This window comes from Chamaea fasciata, unplaced genomic scaffold, assembly GCF_029207755.1.
Source record: "Chamaea fasciata isolate MVZ Bird 193981 ecotype frontalis unplaced genomic scaffold, bChaFas1.0.hap1 SCAF_4, whole genome shotgun sequence".
NCBI lineage: Eukaryota > Metazoa > Chordata > Aves > Passeriformes > Sylviidae > Chamaea > Chamaea fasciata.
In genome coordinates, this window is record NW_027094089.1 from 70264857 (window position 1) to 70288772 (window position 23916).

Genomic DNA, 23916 nt, shown 5'->3' on the forward strand with positions numbered 1-23916 from the left:
CCAGAAGCTGTATCTATTTCAGAAATGTACTAATTATCTACTAAATTAGAAATTTTCTTATTATCTGTATCTACTTGCAAAACTTACATTCTCATGTTTGGGCACAAAGCATCAGTTTTCTGTGTCATAAATGACACATATAAAACAGTGGCTACTCATCTTAAGTGAGTTCATCTTAAAAAAAAATAAACAAAATATTGTCCTGCTGCTATAAACTCTTTCTTTGTGTCAGAAGTGTGCTCCCGTCAGACTTAGGAGGGAGGGGAGAATAATCCCATAGCATTGAAACACTGCACAGATGATAACAAATCTCCTTAGACCTAAACTTTTAGTCAACAGCCCTTATGGTCTGAAACAGTAACTGAGGCATTCAACACAAGGCTTCTTTTCTTCTAAGATTATTAATTTCCTTTTGTTTGCTGGAACAATAGAAAGGTAAATAAGGATGTGTTGGAGTGAATATGTTTGACTTCCTGACTGTTTAAATCCACTGGTGGCTATGCTAAAAAAAGCTGGGTTCAAATTCTTATGAGGCAGTGAAGTTATCAATACCTGACTGCTGATTTGTGCTGTCACCATCAGCCTATGCTGACAGAGGTCACTTGTCATTGCCAGGGTCCTTTGGGGTGCACAAGTTGTGGCAGCTTTTCAGAGTGGGTGAGACGAGCCAGCCCATGCTGGAGTTATTTTGTCTACTTCTTTTACAGATGTGCAAGGACATGCTATTTCTGGATCAGACTCATTCATTTGCTTCATAAATGCTGCTGGATCAAGGCCTCTGCTTCATCCTCTGCTAACACTTCCACTGCAGCTGCAGAGCTGAGCAGGAATGAGCACACAAGAATGAGAACATGCCAGTCACAGACTGGCAAACTCAGAGGGACCAATTACATCCTGAAAACTGTGTGGTATTTTTGAGCCTCTTCTGCAAACACTGTGGGTCAAAACACTTGTAGTTTTTAACAGCTGTGATGCAAAAGCCAAAGAACTAGCTCAAAAGAAGCCTGTAGTGGTGAGGGCTGACAGGTTGAGAGGAAAAATGAGGGATCAAGAGTGAAAGAGTCTGCTGGTGAATTTCAAGACACTCCGTGAAAGCACTTGAATTGGTATAATCAAGTGTAGGCCAGCACAAGGCCAACAGGAAGAGAAACCACAAAGGCGGAGAGTTGAAATGTGAACTCCTTGAGAGGCTTTGAAATGGCAAAAGTTCATCAAGTTCCATTTGTGGCTGTCATCCACACAACCAGTTGCAAATTCTGCTGAGGCTGAGTGTAGGAGATAAGCTAAACTTGAATCATCCAGACTGAGCCAGAGTGCTGAGGCCTCTAGGCCGTGGCACTGAGGCCTGTAGAGGCTTGTGGCGCAGATAGAAATTTCCACTTAAGCTGTTGCTAAGGGTCAAAGGGTTTCATAGTAGTTAATAAGTATTGTAATTGGTGTGGATATAGTAGCTACCTTAAACAGTTTATTAAACAATGGGTGTTTGCATTCTTTCCTGTGCCATGTACCAATGAAATGTAGCTGTAAGTGTAAACCATACAGAGTGTATAAAACCTGCCGTCTTACACAGAATAAAGGAGAAACGTAGCAGTAATCATATTGATCGGACCTGCGTTTGCTTTGCCGACTTCCTTTCATTATTTCAGGGTTCCCCTGCAACTTCGGCTGAGTGCAGGAAAGTCACAAAAGCCAACTGCTGTTTCCAACTTCTTGGAAATTGCTGAATGAATCCTATTTGAGGAGGCAAACTCCAGGCACCCATTTTTTCCAAGGTGAAGCCCATATGTACAGAAAATAATGTGTGGATTAGGATGTTTTTCCAAACTAGGATGTAGTTCAAACAGCTGATACTGATTTGTCAAGATATTACACTGTTTTTCAAGCTCCATAGCAACCCTTTCCTCCCTTCTGATTTTAATTCAATACCATAGGAAGCCTTCCATGGTAAGGCTGAGGCAACAAGTGGGGAACTGAAATAGAGAAGCATAGATGTGATAAACAAAAGAATTTTAAAATTTTTATTTTTTACAGAACTTCAAAGTTTTCTTCCATTTTCCTCCACCTTTTTCTTTTTGAATTTACGCTACTTACATCTCTGCTTTTCACAATAAAATCTCACTACAGTGGCTTTCCACTGTTCACAGCAACTTAATCGTGTGTGGCCCAGTAACGCTAGGCTGATTCTGCTGCACCGGAGCTTGTCACAATGGAGAATGAGGTAGAGATGTTGAAAATAGGCTTTGGCAAAATTGAAAATTAACAAATCAAAACTCCCTTCTTTATCTCAATAATGCAACGCTGCCAAAACCTCACTTACTAAATTGGCCTAGTCTGGGTTGAATTTCTCGGGCACAGTTAACAGCATGAACAAAACTGTGTTATTTGTAATAACATCTCCTAATAACTACTATGTTTGGATCATTTTATAGTCCTGGTCTTCTGAGTGATTTTTGCGAGTTTTTGGAAGGGCATCTGAATTCCTGCTTTTCCTTTGATTTTTACATAAATAATTAAAGCAAACTAACAAACAAAACTCCACAGTCTAAACAAATTATTCATTTGTTTAAATGCATCTATCAAGGAGAATTTGTTGTATGTTAACCTGGAGAAGACTCGTAAAATAAGCCTGGCTGTAATGATTACAGGATTCAGCGGCAAAAAGAATGACAAGGAAATTCTGTTAGAACTGTAACTTCACTAATCCATGTGTCTTGAATTTATAGTGATACAAGCCAAAAAGAAATTAATACCAAACCAAACCAAAAACAAACAAACAAAACCAAACAGAAACAAACAAACTAAACCCCATAAATGAACAGTAACATTTAAAAAACTTCAAAATATCTACTTGCACTTTTCCAATCTAGTTACTCTTCTGAACACATATGCACATCATGGCATATAAAAGTACAGTGACTTTTAGCATGTGTATAAAAGCTGACATCTGTCTGGAAGACATTTTGCCCCACTTTTGTAATTACCATTTAAGAACATGAAGGATCTGTGAGATCTTTGAGATATTCAGTCTTGCACAAGAAGCAAGGAGCTTTGGGGTGTTTGTGTGAACCCTGAAAATCCAGGGTTCATTGGAAACACAGGAATAATTTCATTTACCTGTGTACTCTCCCAGGAGAAACTTCTGATTTTCCTTCCCGTTCAGCCTTGTCACAGGTCAGGAATCACTTCAGTCATGCTGGTTCCTCTGCAGAGTCCAGAGGGAAACCCAGGGGAGTGTGGGGGATGTAGGAAGCAGCACTTGCTGTGCTTCAAAAGAAAACAGTCCTAGAAATGTTGTGGAGCTTCAGGGAGGGGGCTGTGAGCAGCCACATGTAGAAAATGGAGCAATTGTGCAGCTAATAATGGCAAACCCACTTTGTCATGAATTTCTCATTACTCTGGCCTCACTCTCCCAGAAGTTGATTAATATCTTTCTGATCAAAGAACATAGTAGTAAAGCAGGAATCCTGCCTAAAGGCCTCTGAATGATTGCAGAGCAATTATAATTCCAGAAGCTGAGAGGTGCAGATGATTTCATGGGCACATTGTGGACAGCCAGAGTGAGCAAGCTCTGGCAACATCAAGAGATTGGGCAGTCAAGTCACACCAGCCTGCGGAGACTTTAGACCACCTGTGGCATTCAGGTGTGGTTCAGTTCAAGAAGCACTTCAAGATATTCTGTCTGGAAGCAACAGGAGGATGCATTTATATACACTTTCTCCTCTGGCTTTGCAGAGAATATTATTTCATGATGTGGAAGGAAAGGGGCCTAATGTGAAGTCTCAAACATGGATAGCTGGAGAGCCATGGAGCTAACCAAAGACTGCTCGTAATTACACTATGTGAGGAAAGAACAAAATGTGGGGGTAAGTAAGCACTTTTCTGGGACAAACATCATTGTTCTGACTCCTGAAAATAAACACCAGGCAAGTGTAGGAATGAGGCCAAGTAAAGACTGTAGGGGGGAAATCAAGACAACCAACAGCCCCCAAAGCCCTCTGAACCATTTCCAGGAAAAAAAGCAGACTGCACATGGTAACTAATTTGCAAATAAAGTGAGAAACTTAACTCTAGGGTGGGGAAAATTAATTTGCATAAAGGTACCCCCACAAAGCCTGGGACACAGGACCCTGGACACCCCATGGGCTGGATAAACACTGGGACCAGGACCAATGATTTTCCTTTTCCTTTTCCTTTTCCTTTTCCTTTTCCTTTTCCTTTTCCTTTTCCTTTTCCTTTTCCTTTTCCTTTTCCTTTTCCTTTTCCTCCATCCCTCCTTCCCCCTTTCCCTTCTTCCTCCCTCTCCCTCTTTCCTCCCTCACTCCCTGTTTCAATCCATCCCACTCTCTCTTCCCTCCTAGAAACCTGCTCCATGTGCCCACATTCACATCTGCCTGTCTCCCTCTCTGAATCCAGGTGTTCACTCACACTGCAATGCAAGTAATGTAACCGTCACTATAGTACCAATAAATAATGTGTACTGAAGTGTTAGGGTTTCCCAAAAGAAATTGTTGAAAAGATTTGGAATACAATGTAATTTCTTCTCTCAAATGGCAGCAACGTTTGCTTAGGCCACTGAAGTCAGGCCTTTATTCTGCACTAACCGTACCTGGGAATTTCCTGCCCATGGAATCTAAGTGGCACTGAACAGTCTGTGTCTACCCCGGTAAATTTTTTTAAACTCCAAAACAGAGTAGCCTGATACAAACTACTTTTGTGAGTGGTCTCTGCAGAGAATTTGTTTTTGAGCCCTTTTTAGCAGCTATTTTAAAGACTGTTAGTTGACAGGAGACAAAATTTTCCAGATAAGACTTTGTAAATCTACTGAGAAGTGTTTCAGCACCTTCGAAGTTTCTCTGGGTTACTGCTCTACCCTAGAGATAACATTTTCACGTTTTGGTACTGCTGCCTGTGATAGCTTAGGATGGAATAAATAAAGAGACCGAGGGACAGAAAAGAAGAATTAGAAGGAAGGCCAAAGAACACAATCAAATTATGGAATTCGTGTCATGTATTTTTTAAGCATTTATTTATTTTATTTTTTATTTTTTATTTTTAACGTTTATTTTTATTTTTTCTTTCTCCTGAATTGACTTCTGCTTCCTAGGGGAACAACCTGCAATGTGTGCAAACATTTCAGGTCCAGCTATCTAAAAAACTTGCACAGTAATAGTAGACTTCCAGGATTCCAGAATTGTTGGTTATCAGATTCTGGGAGCTCAGATTTAAATAATGGACTGCATCCAATTGTGTGCCCTGGGTAACTATTGACAATCCCCTTCAAAATCTTCAAAATTGCCCAGAGTTACTCTTCAGTTTATTGATTATTTTGTCTCTTATCTGTATAGAATAAATAGATATAAAACTTTAGGTCTAGCCCTAAATATTAGCACAACTATAAACATCACTCCATTCTAGCCCTAAATGAAAATCGTAACCCTAAACCAAGCCCTAAAAGCTCCCCCTAACCCCCTAAACCCAACCCAGGGCAGCCTGTGCCAGTGCTCAGTCACCTGCACAGAGGAAAAATGTTTGCAGATGTTGGTGGAACCTCCTGAATGTCAGTTTCTGCCAATTCCTTCTTGAGGAGGGTCTGCTTCCATCTGCTTTGCATCCCCTCTTCAGTGAAGTGTGTTCCACATACTTCAGAGAAAATGCATTGTTAACTGAATTCCCATCTAGCTGATAGAAATAATGACTTCTTGTAAAATAATTAGAGGGAATGTGCACCATCTGCTAGAATACTCAATCAGAACAGACCACAAATTGCCCTTCAAATGTTATAGTTAACTGACAAAAGTACCTGAAAATCTTGAAGGATAAAATATTATTTTGGCTGCTCCTGTAGACACGTAAAAGGAGAAAATCCTAACATTTGAATACTCTCTACCCTATGTTTGAGTAAGTAATTTCCTGAGTTGTAATGATTGTTGATGATATTTGCCCAGCTCTTGATGGTACAAGGGGAAGGCAAGTTAATTGGATTTTATTTTTTTTTTCTGTCCCTGTCTATTCTCCTGTTCCTGTGCAATGAGCAAGAAATTTATTCTACCTTTGGGTGTCTTTTTTTTGGCAGGAGCAATAGCACAATAATCTGTTAATATTTACATCTCACAATGTAAGGTGTACCAGCTTCTTCCCAGCTGTAAGGAAAATTTATGGTGAGTTAAATTTTGAGATGGTATAAACCAACCAGTGCACAGTGAACTATGAAATTTGCTTTTGCAGTCAACTACTTTCTATAATATAAATAAAATCGTTACTCTCAGAGCATAAATTATGAAAATCACACTGGTTACATTTCTGCTTTTTCACTGAGGTTTTTATGGCAAGTGTTGAAAAAACCTTTTCCATGGAGGTTTTTATGGCATTTCCGATTTTCTTCTAACCCCTCCTTTTAAAAAAATTAGAACTTCCCACAATATGTCTCCATGATGGTAGTGATTTCTGCAGTTTTCTTTCTTATTTTTCTGTAACTCAATGATATGAGTTACATTCACAACAGAATAAATTCTGTTGTAACCTAGTGTAATAGATGCAGTGTATAAGTTCACGTATTAAAATTGTAGGTGGTAAAATTGTAACTAAAACCTGGATTCTCGGTAGCAATCCGAGGGCATCTCCAAAATTCCAAAGTCCATTGTCCAAGCTGTGAAACCGCGAAATTTGCAACATAAACAGTGGAGATAACGTGGAGACAGCTCATTAATCAAGGGTGGATCGCATTTTCACAGCTACTTAAGAATCTGATACCGATCTCGATGGAAAATCTAGCAGAAGACTTCATCAAGTGCCCCAAAAGAAGATTCAGTGACTCTTTTTGGACTTCTTTTCCATTCTTCAGGAAATCCTTACAAAACATCCTTCGGGGAGTGAAGAACATTGAAGCAGTCATGCACTGCCTCCGGGCAGAAAAACAGTATAAAATCCCTGCCCTGAAACTCCGAATTTGTGGGCAATACCGGAGAGCACTCTTGTTGCTGCCCGGTTGTCCACCCAACATTTGATTGATATCCTGATTTATCGAGGCATTTCGAAACTGATTTTTTAAATTGCTAAATAAATATTTGGATTTTGAATTGGCTTGTGATCATTTAAACACTAGGATTAACAAAATCAAGGGTTTTTATGTTTAAAGAGGAGAAAAAGGAATAAAATACCCAGGGTAGGGGAGAACAAGTCTATTAACAGCAGCTTATACTGAGAATATCTGGAACATGAGCTGAAAGGGAAGATTGCTAGGAAGTGGGGCACATTTAAAAAGACTAGGCAATTCATAGAGGGAGAAATGGAAATAGAGAAGAAATGAGATCAAGTGTGATTTGTAATAATCTACAGTACATGAATGGACACGGTGGATATTAATCTGCTTCATATAGAGGGCAATAAACCTCTCAGTGTTCTATGTGTACTTTAATATATCTTGTATATATATATATTCATATTACATATACACACCTTCCTCTTGTCTGGTATCTCTAAATTTTTTTTTTTTTTTAGGAAAAAACTGACGTCTTTCTGAAAAAAAATGTAGCATTCAGAGATATTTGCCTAAGAAGGATAATTAAAAATATTAATAAATAAGTTATATGTTTTCTGTGTTTTCCTTTTTTGGGACTCTCATAGCAATGAGAATTACGGTATGAGTTTAGATATCTCTCTGTGGAAACTAATGTCCCAGAGCTGCAAATTTTTCAGACATTGCTATTTTGCTGATTCTTTCCTTCTCTTGAACAAACCATGCATGACTAAACCACTCTAATTTGAGTCAAAATCAGGCTATATGGCCTAACACGGTATGATTAGCCCATCAGCATAATAAATATGTGCAGGATTATATGGTATTATAGCATTTGAGTACAGGGCTCTGTATTTTGTTGAATTCTTGCTGAATTTCTTGTCTGCTGCTGAGTGGTGCCAAGGAGGGCTCACTAGGACAGCCAGAGACAGCACAGCCAGTTGGGCTGAGCTCCTGCTGCCAGGGGCACCCTCAGACTGTCAGCCCTGTTTCACCCTTTTAAGTGAGTCTGGGAGGTAATGTCCTGGCGTGAATGAACACCTGTGCCTGATGGAGGTTCCATCAGTTGTTATGCTAATTGAAATTCCCTTCTTGTCATGAAGTGAAATGCTCTTTTTATAACAGGAATGTTGATTTAAAGAGGGTAAATTCCTCTGGAATTAGCATGTTGTCTAGAACAACAAACCATTACTTTCCAATCTTTGCATCCTTCAGTTCTTTCCAGCTTTTTTTCCCAGTCCTTGCGAAGAAAGACATCTACAAAATGCTTAAATGCTTGTCAGGTCTCTGTCCATATGTTAGTTCTGGACAGGATTACAGTTCCTAGTAAGTTCCCTCTCCTAACTCCACATTTTTGTCCCTCCGAGCAGTCGGGAGTATTTTGTGTACTGCAAGGTTTTGAGGTAGTGACAGTCACCCATAGCTTTGGGTGTTTTTTATCCTTGTAGTACTGGCAAAGGAAGAAAAAATCTTTGCTTTGGCACAGTGGTTGGCTTTAATGGACCCAGTACCTATCAAAAGTACACAATAACAACAAAAATACAGTCTTCACCTGTAGAGGTCCATCCTTCTCCATTTACATTCTCAATATTTTCTTTCTTATACCTTCCTAGCCTTACCTGTATAAACCGCATACACAGACTCTTAGTTTGAGAGAAGTGCAAAATTTTATTAAATAATTAGCGGAGATAGGCTGCTTTTGTCAAATCATTCAACAATTTAGTTGGAGAACTCATTCAGAGCAGAAATATGAAAGGAGTTCAAGTAAAATCTACTTTACATCATCAGTTTATTCAGCAGTGTTGCTGCAATTCACTGATTTGTTGGTGGCTTTAAACAGAGTTGCACCAGTAATCTACAAGTGTGATGGATCAAATCAGGGCAGACCAAATCAATAACTTTTCTCCTTTGCCACAATTTTTGCAGGGCTAGGGCTGGCCAGCTTGAGCTGAATTAGACCTTTAGAAGCCTACTGTCCTCTCTGAGACTGACTTTAGTATTGATCCTTATCAAGGAATGGAGCTATGTCTTGTTCAGACTGTTCTGCAGCCCAAAGATTTAAAAAAAAAAAAAAAATCAACATATTTCTCTCCAAGTGTTTGTGCTTGGAAATAACAAGATGCAGAAAGGCTTCATGTGCAGTCACATAAGTGACAACATGAAGTGATCTACACAGACTGTTCAGCTGCACCTGGAATGGCTGTGCCATGTAAAAGCTCCCAGGCTTTTGCTGACACTATGAAGAAAATAAAAAGATATGCAAAATCAGAATTGTTGCAAGAAAAAGAAAAAAATATTGATGATCAGGGATTAATCCTTATGGTCTCAGGTTTGTTTCCTCTGCTGCCAGTAAAGAGACTGTTTAAAGTCTGTTTTTTGTATTTCTTGAGATGGGGATATTTATAGAGTTGCTTGCGGAAAAGAATTAGCAAAAGAAATTGCTGTGCAAGAGTTATAATTTACCTGTGGATTGAAGTGCTTTCACACAGTAATTTATTTGTCTTATTTTTACACCAGGGGGTGACAAATTGCTTTGGTGTCATACATGATCAGGTGTTTCTGCAAAGGCAGATTCACTATTTTTTTTCCTGCAAGACTTTTTATGCTCCATGTTAAGGGATTTCTTTTTTTGAGCAAAAAATTTCACAAAGCTGTCACTCAAAATATACTAAGAGGTACCCTATGAGCCTACAGATGCATAATGAGTTACACTAAGGTACGCATGAGGAGTCAAAGCAAAAGTTTCCACCTCTTAAGACAAACATTGGCAAATGCCACAGATGCAAAATGGTGACAGCAGGTGACAAATTACTGCAGTTATCAACATGCTAGGGTGAAGTGGAGATGAATGGAGCCCTCTGTGCTTTACCAGGAGCCCACAGTTATGGACTCACCAAGGTTTAACACTTGTGTTAAAAATCAAGGCTGCTGAAAATGTCTTTAAAACTCTTTCTGTGAGTTGCCCAACATCTAACAGTAGCCCTTCTAATGTCTTTGTGCACATACAACACACAGCTGTGCATACAGAAAGACATCTTTTACTCTGGACTGGAAATGCTGCATCTGCTGCTATTCAGTTCATTAGAACTTCACCCTTATGGATTCTTCCCCAAAGGGCAGAAAGGGCCCTCCTGTCCCCCCAAACTGGCCTTCAGAGTTACAGAAATTGGAAGGTTTTATGAAGTAGTTCCTATGTCTGTGTCCACTGTTTCTAATATAGAATTAGGCTGCAAAGCCCAGATAGACAATTTTCATTTACTGTAGAAAAATATTCAGTTCCATGGCATAGAGCTGTTCTCTGAGAGGACCCACCTGAATCAGTGGTACAGTAAAGCTAACTTTAATATTAACATCACATACTTCACATTTACTGCAAGGATGTCAAGCCTGCTTCCAACTCTGTGTTAGGAGGGCGATGAAGCCTCCTATAATAAATTTCAGTCCTTATTTGGTTGTGGCTTCTGATCAGCACCTCAAGTGTTACAGTTTCATCATCATCATCATCACCTTGCAGACTCAGCTTCTCTTGTAGCTGTTAACTACTCCTGATTTTCAGCCATCTCTTCTTTCTGTTTTCAGCCTCAGAACAGACACTCTATGGGAATGGCCACAGAAGCATCCAGGATATAGACAAAATTGTTTAGCTATTCCCACTCAAAACTTTTTGTGCTTATGCTGCATGTTTTCCTTCTCACCATAAAGTCATCTTTGTACATTATGTCCAAACTCCTTGAGCACCAGGGAATCCCAGAGACAAAGTGTGGAAGAGGCATTAAGTCAGTGTGCCAACCTTGGCAGAACTGTCATAAGGGTTTTTGAAACTACAAGGTCAAAACCATAGTATTAATCTCTACTTTTAACCATTGAGTAATTGTACTCAATAGTGCTTTATAATTTTTTCTAGATTTAATTTTTTAAATCATTGAACGAGGCTTTTTTTAAAATTTCTATTTCTGCATGACAGAAGAATACAGAGAGGAAGTCCGCAAACAGTTTGAAAAAGGAGGAAGCTGATATGCAATATTTTTCAATAAAGTAACAAACTAGAACACACATGTCCACTCAGGAGATGTTTAACCAATAATTGCCTTCTCTATAGTGGATTGGAGCCACACAGAGCCAAAATTTGGGTGACTCACTCACCTGCAGGTCTCTGGAAGGTTGCTGCCTTGCCCTTGTGAGACAAGAACAGTTGCCACAATGGGAAATGTTTTGTTGGAGGTTTTAGTAGATCATGATGATAGTAATGATGATTAAAACAAACATTTTTCTATAGCACGGAATCCATTGGTCCAACCTCCCTTGGAAAGGTCTGAGCTGGAACGGGACATTTACTTTTGTGCCGCACATGGGCTGTGCTGTGTGTTATCCATCAAGGCAAGGCAAGCAGAGCAAGGAGTCACAGGGAGGGTGACAGCAGCCACACTGACAGCGACACAGCCACAACCAAACCCTGGAGACAGAGGCCCTTCAGCCCGACCCAAAGCACCCAGAGCTCAGATGTGCTGCTGGAGCAGCCAACACTCTGAGTGTGAGAGAAAAGGAAAGAAAAAGTCAGGTGTTCCTTTGAGATTCTCGATGAGAGCTAGACATGAGAAATTCCAGTGATCCAGTCCCCCCACAGCTGAGAGCTGCAGCACGTTTTGGGCAGATAATCTCTTCTGACAGTGTTAGCTGCAGTGAGAGACATCAGCTTCATTTGTATCTCACTGAACACACTGAGTGCAGTTCACAGATAATGCTTGGGTGAGCTGGTGATGCTGCATTCAAAGACTCTCCTCCTTACCTATTCTAAAAGACTCTACCTTACAGATATCTCTCATAAACTTTTTCTTTTTTTTCCCCCCACTTTTTCCTCTTAGAAAACTAAGTTCATTCTGCAGGCTGTCATCCTGTCTGGAATGGCTTAATCATCATGAGAATAAAATCTCTGTCACCTGAGCTCAAGGGCAAAACTCTTTTACATGGCAGTAGCATTAGCCTCAGACCCTAGAATGGAGTACAGCTGCATACTGTGGATCTTTTCCACTTACTGCTAATTAAATCCTGTTTATATGAGTATGTCAAGAGCAAAATTTCATTTGCAAACACAAACGACATCACTGTCAGCAAAAACTTCTCCAATGAACCTGAGGTTAGGAGTGAATCCTTCAATGAGAACTCACTGACCTGTTGCCTGAGACACATTAAAATAATTAAACACTTCTGCTTTTCATAAGAAAGAAGAATTTTTTCCATTAGCTGTAATCAGTAGGAAAAATCAAGAGGTTGTGTTGTTTTATCTTTTAAGCTGGCAGTAGGCAAATTGACCTCTGTGACACTGCATGCAGTGAAAAAGCAGGATGCATTTTTCAAACTGATTTTACTTCACATAAGGGTAATGCTGCAGGAACCCAGCTGCAGTTCCCATTAATGTCCCTGTCCTACCTGTAAGCTGATTAGTAATTCACCTCTTTAATTTGCATGCACTTTAAGATAAAAAACCAAAATGTTTGCTTAATGATGTATCCAAGCACACACACGAAAGAATAGCTGAAAAATAAATTAGCTGAGTCAGACTTACAGCTTTGGAAAGAGTCATAACATGATGACTATTGAAGGCTACAACTGTGATCCCAGCAGGAAGCCCAGGGTGTGCCGGGAACAGGGAGCACACACAATGCATCATTAGCAGAATGAGCTGGTGCATGCAGGGCAGATTTCCCATTGGCACTGCACCTAATGCAGATGTAGGAGTTGCATCCACAGCGCTCATTCGGGCACTGCTTCTTATTTATGTTTATTTTATGTTGGTGAGTTCAGTGCTGCTTTGGGGGAGTTTCAGAGAAGGTGTGATCGCCATAGCACCATACTCAACTGACCCAGGCTGGGTCTGTCAGCTGTGTGCTGAGCTGGAAGGTGTTTAATTTATCCTCCCTCCGCATGGCACTGGATATTGGCAGTGTTTGAGCTGAGGAGCTGGAGAAACAGCTAACTGGTGGTCAATATTAGTACTCCTTTCTGCTGATCCTCATGGTAAAATAGCAAGTTCTTGCAGATGATCCCAGTCTGAGTAATCAACAAAACAAAAATGTCATATCCTGGTGGCAACTGCAGCTTTGGGAGTTCGTGACTTTAGGAGTTGGGTCCTCCAAGAGGAGGACTAGGAAATCCCTACACAAATCTGAACACAGATCAGTTTTTCTAATTACTGTAGCTACAAGTCTTCCAAATTTGGATGGATCTCTTTGAGCATTACTGTTAATTAAAAGCTTAATTGAAGAATCAGAATGTCTGTCTTGCTTCCTTTTGGGTGACTTAAGAGAAATTATTTTTTCCCTCTTTCCTCTTCTATTCCCTCTCTGGTTGGATCAGTCATTATAAGTATCACAACAAGCACCACAAGTACCACAGAACATAGCTAGGATTGTTTTAATGGCATAAATGTGTTTAACTATAACACCATTCACAGATTATGTCCTGCTATCTTTTCCAATTAATGTATGATTCTATATTAAACTCTCATTTTCCTCTTCCTTGTTATATCACACTTTTATAACTTGGTTAAGATTTTGTATATTAGCCTGACTAATTGCTCCAGAAATAAAATGTACAGAATCCTTCCATTTTATACTTGCCCAAGCTGTTTCTTAGCTTGTGCTTAAAAACCCAGCATGCGCCAAAGCAGCCATGGACATTACAGAGCACTATTTGGAGGGGTGTGAGATTTCTGGAACACTATAAAACACGAGTATTCAATCACTGCCATACCAACCATATTCCAATGCTCTCACAGTGCATTCTGAATATATCTATATACCATGTATAATGTTCTCTGAAAATCCTGTTAGTTATTTATTGTCTTTTTAATTCTGAAGTTCTAGGCGAAAGAAATCTTGTGGATAAGTAGAACTCCAGCTTTAGTTTCACATAATCATTTTCTCTTAATTTCTGGCTTGTTAAAGATCATAGCGTGATAAAATCCTGGAATGGTTTGGGTTAGAAGGGACCTCAAACACCATTTCATTTCAACCCCCCTTGCCATGGGCAGGGACATTCTCCACTATCCCAGGTTGCTCCAAGCCCTGTCCAACCTGACCTTGGACATTTGCAGGGATGGGGGCAGCCACAGTTTCTCTGGGTAGCCTGTGCCAGGGCCTCATCACCCTTGCAGGAAAGAATTCCTTACTAATATCTAAGGAATAAACCATCAGAACCATCAGACTTCGTCTTTCAAAGAACATTTCGTAGACAACTTCTTTTTTCCTTAATATATACTAAATTTTGTCCTAGTTCTCTGGGGTGTTCAGAACTTCAGTAATATTTGTGCCAGGTTTCTAATAAGTGCTGGAGTCTGGGTGAAACTAATCAAGGGGAACTTCAAACTCGCAGTGGAGGACAGTAGAAAATACAATCAGGTATCATCTAAATCAAGAACATCAAAAACATTTATTGTCCTGGCCAATTACATTTGAAAGTGTGGTGCAGGTGTCTGAAACTCTTCCCATTTCACACTGACAGTGGTGTGACCAGTATCTTTTGGGAGCCACAACCAACCTCTCCTGCAAATTTCAATGCTGTAGGTTCACCCCACTGCTTTAGAGAACAGAAGGCATTTGCTGTTTTGTAGGTTCCTCCCTACAGCTGCATCAGTGGCCGGTCTATATATTCTGTTCTTAAAAGCCCTCCTCTGTGCTGGCACAAACCATCCTTGCCTTCTTTTTCCAGGTGGTTTTCCCACTTGACCTGTGGGAAAAGTTTCAACTATCTGTATGGACAACAGCAAGGTTTGAATCTTACCTGGGTGTCTTAATCCATTCACAAGAGAAAAAGTATCTGTGTACAACCTGTTTGGTTTCATCTGACTATTTTGAAGTTAACATTCAGTAAATATTCAGGGTAGAGTTAATACCCAGTGGGGCTGTGCTGGCTCTGAGAGAAAGAAATCCACCATTTGTACAGGTGTGAGACACAGGACAAGTGATGATTGAAATTGTATCATATTGTGATTTACAGCTCCATGGGTTTCCACGACTCAGTCATCTGAATGTGATGAGAAAAACACACAGGAGAACAGCTAACATAAAAGAGTACAAAGTATTGTAGACTACTTCCAGTACGTTTTAAGGAAAGGTTCCATCAAAATTCAGTGATTCTCTGGCATTAAATGGTATTAGTGTTTTTTGAAGGGGTGTATTTTAGGAAATCACCCTCAAATTGATGTCCAGACAGCCTCCACTTAGTGAGCTGAACATATTGTGCTGCCAGTGGCATGAGGAGATCTCAGGTACCTGGGGCTTCTGAAGCACCTTTTACAATCAATAAGGTATTTTCAGCTTACCCCTGAGCTGTTTTTTTTGTACTGAGATATTTTACACTATGATTAATTTTTTATTGTTCTTTACATGTGACACTCTGGATTGACTGGTCTTTTATGCATGCAGATGACTAGTCAGAAGCTGTAGAGAGAAGGTATTCTTAAAGAAAAATACAGAGTTCTATTCAATGTGTTTATTCATAGTTAATATTCATTAGTAATTCACTTCTTTATAGAAACAGTGCCTTTTTATTCCTATTTGCCTCTTGTTTTCTCTGTTCAGAGCAGTTTAAGGTTTTTCTGAGGTTGTTTGAAGGACTAAAGCTCATAACCTACTCTTTGTAATAATCGGATTAGTTACTCATCAGTCTCCCTTTTTAGCTAAATCATATTTTTTCTGTCATTCACTGGCAAATTACCTATCTGAAAGTTGCATCCTTACCATAAAGTGTCTGTAAGGTTGAGATAATTTTTGTCTGTCTCCAGATAGCTTGACTGCTTAGAAATCCTGTAGACTCCCTGGTTAGACAGAAAAAAAACAGCTCAATGAAGCACATGTAGTGCTAAGAACATTACATAGAGCACAGGTATCAGATAAATTGTAAGGTCAAAGTCATCTTGGAAAAGCCTTTTCTACCTAGGAAAAATATATAGTTAAATAATTGCACAAAGACTGTTACATCCCTGAGTATATTCTGGTCTTGTCACATGCCAGGCTGGAGGACAAAACTCAGAAAACAATGATATTTCTAGTTCATTTTGGGATATGCAGGTAGTTTTTGATTATTCATTCTTGGTTTGTTGTCTGTTTTTGGGTTTCTTTTCTCAAGCAATAAAATGACAGCATTTTTAACTACAGAATTGGTGTCATTCATTTAAAATATCTGAAATAAATAACCAGAGATTGAGGGGTTTCTCATGGTTCTGAACAAAAAGAAACTGTTCTTAAAAACATCTTTTTAAAAACATCATTTCTGCATGAAACCTCTTCATCTGGGTAATTGCCACTTTTGTGTGTTCATCCTCTGAAATTCATCTTGATTAAAGTGGAGAAGTGTGCTTTAACAAGGTTTAGCAGCCCATAGATACTAAACTTCTCCTTACACGAATGGATGTAAATTTTAAAAAGCAAGACACTGCAATCCAGCTGATTTGATGAGGGCTGGATGATTATATGCACTTCAGGGGACTGTCTGAACAAGATCTGTGGACACAGGAGATGCACAGGCAGCCCACTCTGGTGTGCAGGTCACAGCACACTGCATTCTTCTCACTTCTGCCAGTGATTTTCCCTGATTCTTGGGGGCAGAAATTCTGCAGTAAATAAAAATCACTGCACTTTTCTCCCATTTATGGTTGTCAGGGATTCTGAAAATTTGCAAAAATGTTTATTGTCACAGCTGACAACACTTATATTCTGACTAGGTTTGTTTCTAAATTGTATCAGTCAGTGTGTGTAACTAACAGACCAGATGAAGGTGGCACCTGGCTCACTTGCTGAAATTGTCACCCCAGCGCACACATCTGCTCAGTCTCCCTCCCTGAGCCTGCCAGAAATGCTGCTTCATCAACTCGATGCTTGAAAGGAGAGGGGAGGGGAAAACAACAACAACAACAACAACACACCAAAAAAAAAAACCCCAAACCAAAAAAAACAACAGAGTTTGCCTTGAAGTTGAAGCTTAGCATGTTAGGTCTTCTGGTGGCCACTCACTGCAAGGCTGTAGCCACACAGCAACTGGGAGTTCAACAGAAATGCTGGCATTCTTTTAAAGTAGGTGTTGTATCCTCTCCAAAGAGCAGGCAAAATGCTCAAAATACATCCAAAGGGCTTCTGATGGAGAAAGACAACATTAGGGCTGCAGCCCTGGATCCCTGTGGCTAGCAGGAAATGTCGGTAAGAAGTCTCTGCTCTGCACTGCTGCATAGACAAATATCTTCTTTTGGCAACATCTGTTCTCTTAAATCACTCAGCCAGAACTGGCACACCACAGCAGGAGGGGAAGCACTTTCTTCTTTTTCTCTGTCACTTAACCATATTATTTTGTTCATCTCACTAACTTCACACTGTGGTGGGTCCAGCCTAAACAGCCTATGTGCACGAACTATGAATGCTTGCTATGTCACCACTCTCATTTTTAATCAAACTTGAATGGAAAGCCTCACTGTTCTTAGATGTAATTACTCAGCTAGAGGCTATGCCAGGGAAATTTTCACACATAAAGGTAGACTTGGTGGGGAAAAAAGGAATAAACAGCTTCCAAAGGTGGTGTCTACTATGAGTGCTGCTGGAAAGAGGTGTATGGTTTTGAATCCATTAGCAGTGCCATTACCTAAACCCCATGATTATTTATAGGAGTAGAGGTGGTCACTGGAGAGATCTGACTTTGTGCACAGGCAGCAGCTGTAAATGATGGCAGCAGCACTATGCTGTGACAGACCCCCTCAGGGGCCAGGTGGGCCTATGCCAAGGTAAAAACTGGAGTCTTCTTAGAAAAGTGCTTATTAATGAGGAGAGAAGAGTTTAGCTGTGCCTGGTTTGGTTAAGTTTTGACATCCCTGGCAGTTTAACAGCAAGGTTTTGGTGAAAGGAAGTTATCAATGTATTTACCTTAAGGGTGTACATGTGGTTTGTTATCTGTGACTCTACACAGGAAACTACTTCAACAGAGAGATGGGCTTTGTGCATGGCATGCCTGAAAGAAAAATTCAGCCACGGTGCCTTCAGCAGTCTTCCCAAGGATAGCAAGAGGAATGTTCATAGCAGGAGGATCCCCCACTGTGGTGGTTTCACGTTCTCCGAATTCTGTTTTGCTAAATTTAGTGTAGTGGTTTGAGTGTCTAATTTTTTTGTCCCTCTGGGAAAGAAGATTTGGAAGGAAAAGCCAAAACAGGCTCAACTTAAAAGTAAACAGATTTTATTAACAAGCACTAGGGGAAAAAAAAAGAAAAGGAAAGAAAATGAAACCTTCAAACACCTTTCCCCCTACCAGAAACTGTTCACTTTCCCACATAACATAGAAAACTATGATTTTCAGTCTGTTGCAACCATCTAAACATAATCTTGCATCACTTTGGGAGAGGAGTCTCTCTAGAATTTCATGGAGACACTTGCTACAAGAAAAGGGCTGGTAGCTCTCCATTTTGGAGATCCATGCAGTCCTATCTATTAGCAGCCTTTCCCCTGTCTACTCATGGGTCTCAGCATATTTGGGGTATTGATTTAAGAATGCTTTTCTTAGTATAAAACAAAGATTGTTTTTTTCGATCTCTAAAATAATCTCTATCTCAAAAGAAATAGAAACCTTCCTTTAGCCCAGGAGCTAAGGTTTCAATCACTTTCTCTCTGGAATCATCTTTGTCTCAAAAAGCTGAGACCGCCTAATTTTTTACTCCAGGAGCCAGGGGGCTTACTCTATTCAAAATTATCAATTAAATGTCAATTATATCAGTACACAAAGCCTTTAGCTAAAACCCGCATTCCCCTAAACAGCATTATGATATTACAAGAAATAGTTCATTTCCCTATGGTTTGTATCCAGACAAGTCCAGTCAAAAATGTCCACTTCCTCCATCTCTTCTTCCAATAGTCTTTATCAGTTCTTTCGCTGACTTTGTCTCATGCCGTCTCTCTACATTTTAGATCACTCTGTCTTCCAGAGAGGAGAGAAAGGGTTAATGTCTTTACCCAGAGTTTTTCTTTCTTCTCGAGCTAGCTCCCGTTGTCTGTTGAACTTCAAGACTGCAGAAGTGATAGTAAAAAGAGGAGAGAAGCATGCTCAGAAATGCTGGTAAATAACCCTCTCCCACGCCTGGTCAGATCCAAAGCAGACTCAAAACTTGGATAAGCTCCCTGGAGCTCCGGGAAGAGACTGACGCTCTGCAGCCTCCTCCTCCTCCCCCGGTCAGCAGCCCAGAGGAGCAGACACAGCCCGCCCAGGCTAGCCAGGAAAAAAAAAAAAAAAAAAAAAAAAAAAAAAAAAAAAAAAAAAAAAAAAAAAAAAAAAAAAAAAAAAGACGAGGCCACCTGATATCCTCTGATTTAAGCCTGGGCTCTCCAGAAGCATAAACAACTCTTTAATTAGTCAGCCAAACTGCCAAAATCTGCTATAACTTCCTTAGAAAAAACCCTCCCATCTGTGCTGAACTACCACACCCACCAGCCTCTTCAACATGAATTTGCCTTTGACTTGCATTTGGAAGAATGAGTCTCGGGGGACTGGCTGAATTTTAACTCTTTCTCAGAGTGCTATGACTGCAAACAACACCACTGACTTCAGCAATACCCTACATCACTGTAAGTGGTGGCACAGGAAAAATAAGCTGTTAAAAGGGGTGGCAGGGTGAAGGAAGGCTCACCCAGACTCGCTCCAGCACATGGGGATCCGTCACTGCCCTGCACTGAGGATTATCTGCACAGAAATGGACACCAGTCGGCAGACCCCAGACAATCTTTCCCATTTCGGTCACAGTGCCCCTGCCAACTTTCACTTATTTCACATTTGTGCTTTAGACCATTGACACCCTTTAATTTTTTCTTAGTGTTCTATATTTTGAGAGGAGTCAAAGCAGAACACAGTTGGCAAACTTCAGATACCACATGGACTACTACAGTGTAAAATTTATCCTCTCCATGTTCCATTCCTGTCCAAATAGTTCCTAATTGTCATGGATTAACACAGCTTGGTTTTCAGTTAAAGGGTAAACAGTTCTTTGTCAGGATCTTAGAATCGTTTTAGAAGGGACAGGCACCTATCAGAGACCATTTTAGACGCTGGCATATAGTTTGACCACGGAGGAAGCTAAATGCGACTTTTGGGAATACCCATATGCAGTCTGAGCGTGTCCAAGCCGGCCCTTTTCCTTCCGGCCGAAGGAGCAGGTAACACCGGTCTGAGGGGCGGCCCGGGCCGACCAGCCCCGCTCCTCCCGCTGTGGCGGAGGAGCCGGCCCTGGTCTGGCTTTCCCTCCGGGCCGCTATCGGCTGCCGTGGCGGGGAGAGGAGGGGGAAGCTGCAGCTTTACGTCTAGCTAACTTATTAAAGCTTACCCCTGAGCTGGCCGGGGCTGGGGGAAATGTTCCCCGCCCCCGCGCCGGGAGCAGCCCTGAGCCCACCCCATGAGACTGGGGCGGTGGGCAGGAAGCCTCCTTAGGATCCTGGCAGCTGGGGTCCCCAGCTACCTGAGCTGCTGCGATCGCTCAGCTCAATTTCCGCCCCCCAGGATCCTCGCAGCCTTGAAATCTAACGCCATGAGCAGCAGCCCAGGGAGAGAGGCCCTGGGCAGATTTAACGCTTTCCTAGCACAGATGAAAACTTTCAAAGCCCAAACCTTCTTGAGGGAGAAGAAAGGTCAAAGTAAGAAATATCTAAAGAGACAGTATGGAGATACCAGGGTTGGTGAAAGAGAAGTTGTATCCTAAGTGAGGAAGAGATGACAAGTTGTCTTAGTCCTAAGCTAAAAAACTTCTCTAAATTGTGGTAACAGACTGCAATATGAATATGCTAGAGTATTCCTTTAAATTATAAACATTATAAATTGGGGAGATGATTATTTGGATTTGTGGATTTTGAGAAAAGATATCTGTGATTTACTGAGTGAATATTGAATTTAAAACTGTGATCTAGTGATCCCATGGGATGTTTGAAAAAGAGAGATGAGAGGAAGCCCTCTGCGCCAGTGAAGAAGGGAGAAGACATCTCTGTTCCCTGAGATAAAGAATCCTTTGCCTTTGGAGTTGTAGATCTTTAAAAGATGATGCCCCAGTATGTGAGTCTACAGCCGATATGTAGTCCTGAGAAAGGCTATGTGATATGCGAGTTTCCATAACTGGAGAAGTTTCCAGGTGGGCTGCTTTTGTGAGAGTTAGAAGCCACAAGTAGACTATTTCTCTTGTGGGAAGTTACCAGAAGAAATCAGGAGAGACTTCTCTCTCTCAAAAGACTAAATGAAAAGCTATTTTATAGGTGGTACTGACCGAGAGTTCGTAGTTTTGTCTCTTTACATTGTTTGTAAAAAAGTTAACTATTTTATAGGTAGTACTGATCTAGAGTTCTGAGTTTTGCCTCTTTACATTGTTTGTAAAAAAGTTAACACTTTGTGGTGGGAGGAAGAGTGTTTTAGAAGTTTCATTTTTTGATTCTTATTTTTCTTCTTTTTGTGTGTGTTAATAAATCTGTTTGTTTATCTTTAACTTTAGGCCTGCTTTGCTTCTCCTGATCCTATCTCAGAGAAGGAAAAAGAGAGTAAACACTCAAACCACTACACTGAGTTAAGCAAACAGAGACAGATAAATGTAAAACCATTATATGATTTGGTGTTTCTGCCCAGTTATGAACTTAAAACTAAAACACTAATAAATTGTTTATTTTTTAACTCCACAGGATCATTGATCTGTGTTTTCCTGGGACTGTTCCATTGCTCATCTCCATGGTTATCTGGGTAAAGCTCTCTGTGTCTTCTTTCCTACTGCATCCCTCTTATTTTTTCTGTGTATTGAATTTCCTTACCTTCAATCATGACTCCTTCCACAATTACATGGGTCGTCAGCTTATTATTCTGATAGTTTAGTAACATCTGTAGAATTTTTCACCATGTTCCAATGACTAAAAAAGGCTGGAGGCTGTGCCCAGCATGATTGAGCTTGCCATGATTTATCTTTTTTCCAACAGCTTTGTGTGAAATTTGAGCAGTAGGATTGAAGCTGTGGTTCTGAGCTGACCACCTGGACTGCCCTGCATATTCCTACCTGTATCTCTGAAAAAGAAGACTGGACCAAGGGATAAATCCATTCCACTGGCATTAGTCAGGGAAATGTTGGGTCACTGCAAAACATCTAACTTATTTTTGCTAGTTTTCACAACTCAAATTGCCTGAGAACTCCAGAGAATCAGGGTGGGACAAAGAATTTTTCATTACACCAGTTTCCACATTCAGCTGGATGATGGACAAGCATAAGGTAGTTGAGCTTTCTGCTCCATTTTTCCTAAATATCTACAGCTCTATGCTTACACTCTATTTTCTTTCTCTGAAAATCTCCTTTTGCTGAAGCCAAAGTCAATTCTGTATCAATGACTGGAATGTTGTATATTCCTTACACACTACAAAATACAAATTAATTGGGATATATTTTTTATGGATATTTCCAGTCTGTTATCTGTAGACCTGTCTTTAGGACTGAGGGAATTTAGGCTGAGTAGTGCCCCTTTATGGTAAATTACTGAAGCCATGGAAATGGATTTTAAAGTGTACATCATTTGCTGTATGTAACTAATAAACAAGAGAAGAATTTTCTTGGTTTTCCCCTTTTAAATGCTGCTGTCTTTCAGTCGAAACTGGTTTTTTCTAATACATTCTTATTAATGCTGCCCCTTATCTTGTCCGAATAACTGCTTCTTTGTCATTTAGAAGTGCACGCAAGTCTGACACAACTGCACACAGACTTATAGATATATTGGGAGATTGGCTTTCAAGTTACAAATCCAGTGACTGACAACAGACTCCATAAGGCCAGGCATGACATCAATTAATATTTTAGTAGAGTGTTCTCATACTGCTTCACTGTAAGGAAGAAATTGCCTTTCAAGTTCACAAATTAATACAGAAAATGAATCTTCTGCTGAGGTAAAGAAATTGTCATGGAATCTTGAGAAGGCAATAACGAAAGGAATGCTCCTAGATGGATCTATTTTATTTCACATTGCAGCAGCCTAGATAACCTTGAGCAATCTGTGAAGTCTGATCATGAATATAAAGCCAATGTGCATTAGAGAAGTATTTTACTGCTGAGTGTGTAATGTCTTTACAAAAAAAATTGTATGGATCAGAGTCATTAGTGCTCTATGTTTCTGAAGTCTTTATCATGCTTAATATTTTTGTATATACTCTTATAACTCCTGAGAGCCTTGTTTGCTCATTGTTTTGCAAGGGTGGCTTTGATCCACTGGTTTGGGTTCATTTGCTCTGTCACAGCCTGGACCATGCACAACAAAACCCTTGTTAGTGCCATCATTATAAAAAATTTCCTTCTCACTATTTCATGGCCAGCTCGGAGTCAAGGACAGTAAAATATTGTCTGCCTTCAAAAGGAAGCATCGAAGTGAGGTTTCTCTCTTTGCACCCTCACTGCTCCTCTGAAGTGCAGTGAAGGGCAGGTCACAGCACCTCAGTGCTCTGATTTAATGAGTCACAGTTTTGCAGCTCTCTGCAGTCTGGAGTACATGGACAAGAACACATACGGAGATTTGCAGGCTTTCAAGTGAAAAAGGGGTTACCTTTAGGGTTACCTAAAGCCAAGTATAGAAAGGAAAGTGTGTGTGCATGGTGTGTTTTTGGTTTTTCTGATCTAGTTGGTCCTGATCACCTTCTCAATAATGTTTATTTTCATATTCTGCAAAGATGTCTCATCCGCTCAGAACATTTGGGGGTTTTAGAGAAAAAAAAAATACTAACTAGGCAATTCCCTCTCCAGCCCTACAAATGCCAAAATGCTCACTTACAGAGGTAGTCTTGGATCCCTGAGAAAGAGATCATCTCCTGAGCCAGAGCAGAAGCCATTAGAACTGAAGGACTCCATCCCAGAGCTGTGTGCTCAGGAAAGAAAGTAG

At 40.3% G+C, this 23916-nt stretch overlaps 1 long non-coding RNA gene across 1 annotated transcript; it reads left to right on the forward strand.

The window, feature by feature from the left end:
• The first annotated feature begins 5810 nt into the window (after positions 1–5810).
• LOC136288960 (uncharacterized) lies at positions 5811–7297 on the forward strand. Its single transcript, XR_010720675.1, has 3 exons — positions 5811–5898; positions 6074–6158; positions 6732–7297. It is a non-coding gene; the product is annotated as an uncharacterized lncRNA (long non-coding RNA).
• The last annotated feature ends 16619 nt before the right edge of the window (positions 7298–23916 follow it).